A 3507-nucleotide genomic window follows, 5' to 3' on the forward strand; every position below is an offset into this window, starting at 1 on the left:
AAAGGATGTAAATAGAAAAGTAAAGAAAATTTTCTGGACACCTTATGGAGAAAGGAATGTACATAAGTACTAAGTTGTTATACACTTTAGCTGAGCTAGATGATTTGACTCATCCAGTTAGTTAATTGCTGGGAAACTTCAGAATAGAAAGGGATTCTCTAGTAACTGTTGGGTTCAGTCACAAGAAGACTCTGCAATTAATTTTAACCATCAGAACTGACAGTTGACAATATGGACATGCCAATGAAGTTGGGTAAGAGCTGTGATATGACACCAGACTTGGTAAAGATGAGGCCAAAAAGTGGGGAATTCTGCCTTAGCATGGGAAATAGTGCTGCAAACACTTAGAGAAGAAACATCAGTTAAAAGCGTGTCGCAAAGTGAAACATCATAAGGAATCCCACCTAAGTGACCATTTCAAAGTGAACTAAAATTTTAGACAAAGGTAGTTAAGAAAATTTTCGAAAGAGGGTAAGAAAAACAAAAACAAAAACAACAAAACACGAGATATAGGGCCCATGGCCAAGCCTAAATCAAAAGGTTAGTGTGATCTTTATGAAGAGTGTCAGAAAATCTAACATTCTCATTGACAGAAAAAATGAGGTTCAAAACTAGCAAGACTATTAAAATAACTTTAGAGGTGAGTTTAAAGTGAAAAAAAAATTCATCACAGAGAAAATGAAATGCCATAGCAAAGACAACTGACTCATTATTACTCTTCAGGAAGTTACTTCCTCTCTCTGTGATACAGCTTGCTGCTCCTTCATGAATGGAAAGGTCTTGGTTACCAATGTGTTACCAACTGAATTTTGCTTCTGATATTCACAAAGTGAATTTTTCTTCAAGCCAGAAAGGAGGATATATCAAAGAGTTTGAATTATAACCAAGCTATAGAGATGGGAAAAAGTAGGTTGAATGAATAAATGGAACAGCTACTATTAATACATTACAAATAAAGGTTGTCAAATTCACTTGTCAGTCATGGGGCTTGAACTCTGGGTCTGGGCGCTGTCCCTGAGCTTTTCAGCTCAAGGCTACTGCCCTACCCCTTGAGTCACAGCCCCATTTCCTATTTTCTAGTAGTTAATTGGAGATAAGAGTCTTACATTTTTTTGTGCCCAGGCTGGCTTTGAAACCCAGTCTTCAGATCTTAGCCTCTTGAGTAGCTAGGATTACAGGCATGAGCCACCACGCCCAGCACTAAATTCACTTCTATTGAAGGGTTAATATAGAAATGTCAGAGACATGAAGTTTCTGATTTCAGTGTAATGTGCGATGAATCAACCTATGATTTACTGTTAGTAAAAAAATTGGGAAGCTGAGAGGAAATGAGAATTGGGTTGCCCAGGGCAGTTCTTGATACTGATAAAGCACACAGTGCAGCTAATAAACTGAGAAAGAAAATTTTAATAATACCACCTACATAACCCCCACAGCAGGTAGACAAAGACCCTAAGTGGTGTCTTTGCTAATGGAAAAGTGACTATTCTGAACCTAGAAACTGGAACTTGAAGGTGTAGAATCCTATGTTATTTTCTTCTTTTACATTAATCTCTCACCCCTCATTTTTATAGCTTACATAAATTGTTAGTACACTCTTTCATAAAATGTCCAAAATATATCCCACGAATTTTTACTTCTTTTAAGAGGAATCAAAAGTAATGGAATGTTCTGGTCTGAGAATTGTACAGCTGGAAGTGATATCTACATTACTTGTGAGTCCTCACATCTTTGACATATTTCTGATACTCCACTTTTACATCATTGATGACCATTGACACTGTCTTTGGTAAAAAGAGAAGCTGAAAGAATTAAAATGTCAACTCTGCAGTCAACTGCAACATTAGTTCTTTGCGTTTGTGGCTTGTCAGTACTTAAATATGGGCTGTCTTTCTGACTAAATTATGAACTACTTATGAAAACTTGAACTCCTATCCCTGTAGAGCTCAGTCCCTTGCTTTGTGTGGCTAGTCCCCATAGCCTGTTTTATCAAGGCTTAGTAAATATGTAAATGCAGGTTTGTTTCCTTACTACCTCCTCCATGACTCTGAATAAATAGCTACCAATAGCATCATTCTATATGGCCCTATGTATCTAAGTTTTGTTCTATTGTAAATGTCTGCTAGGAGAGCCCAAGATTTCTACTGATTATGACAAATGAGGGAAACCACTGAGCCTATGTTCCTTTGAGTCTGGCTTACTTCACTTAATATGATTTTTTCTAAGTCTTTCCATTTCCTTACAAATTGGGCAATATTGTTCTTTCTGACAGAAGCACAGAATTCCATTGTGTACAAGTACCACATCTTGTTGATCCACTCATCAACTGAGGGACATCTGGGTTGGTTCCATATCTTTGCTATGGTAAATAGTACTGCAATGAACATCATTGTTCTAGTGGGTTTGGTATGTCCTTGTTTCTGGACAATTGAGTAAATGCCAAGTAGTGGAATTGCTGGGTCATAGGGGAGGTCTAATGTTTAGTCTTTTGAGGAACTGCCATACTGCTTTCCATAGTGGTTGAACAAGTTTGCACTCCCACCAACAGTGTAGTAGTGCTCCCTCCTGGCCACATCCCCTCCAGCATCTGTTGTTATTAGATGTCTTGATCCTGGCCATTCTAACTGGAGTGAGGTGGAATCTTAGAGTTGTTTTGATTTGCATTTCTTTTATCGCCAGAGATGTCGAGCATTTCTTCATGTGTCTATAGGCCATTTTTGTTTCTTTTTTTTAATTGTAATTAGTAAAAGGGTTACATATTATTGTTTCTTCTTCAGAAAAGACTCTCTTTAAGTCTTTGGCCCATCTTTTAATGGGATGGTTGTTTCTTTGGAGATTAGTTTTGGATTGATTCAATTTTTTGAGTTGTTGATATATTTTAGATATGAGGCCTTTGTCTGTTGTATAGTTAGTGAATACCTTCTCCCGCTCTGTAGGCTTTCTAGTTAGTTTGCTAGGTATGTCCTTTTCCTTACAGAAGCTCCGCAGTTTAATGTAGTCCCACTTATCCAGCCTTTCTGTGATTTGTTGGGTTTCTTGGTCCTTATTAAGAAAGTTTTGACCTGTGCCAAGGAGGCCTAGTGTATCTCCTATTCCTTCTTGTAAAGTTTTCAGTGTATCTTCTTTTACCTAGAGGCCTTTGAGAAGGATCCAACTTTAGTTTTCTGCGGGTGCTTAACCAGTTCTGCCAGCACAACTTGTTGAAGAGGCTGTCTTTCTTCCATTCTATTTTTTGGCTCCCTTATCAAAGATTAGGTGGCCATGGGTCTTTGGGTTAATATCTGGGTCCTCAGTTCTATTCCATTGGTCTTCAGGCCTGTTCTTAGTGCCAGTACCAAGCTGTTTTGGTCAGTATAGCTCTGTAATAGAGTCTAAAGTTTGATATTGAAATTCCTCCTGCCCTCTTCTTTCTGCTAAGAATTGTTTTTGCTATATGGGGTCTCTCATCTCTTTTGCTCTCCCTTGGTTATCTCATATTGTTAAAGTATTTCACCTGGTTATCTGATA

The sequence above is a fragment of the Megascapheus bottae genome, chromosome 5 (genome assembly GCF_031878675.1).
Source record: "Megascapheus bottae isolate mThoBot1 chromosome 5, mThoBot2.hap1, whole genome shotgun sequence".
Classification (NCBI taxonomy): Eukaryota; Metazoa; Chordata; class Mammalia; order Rodentia; family Geomyidae; genus Megascapheus; species Megascapheus bottae.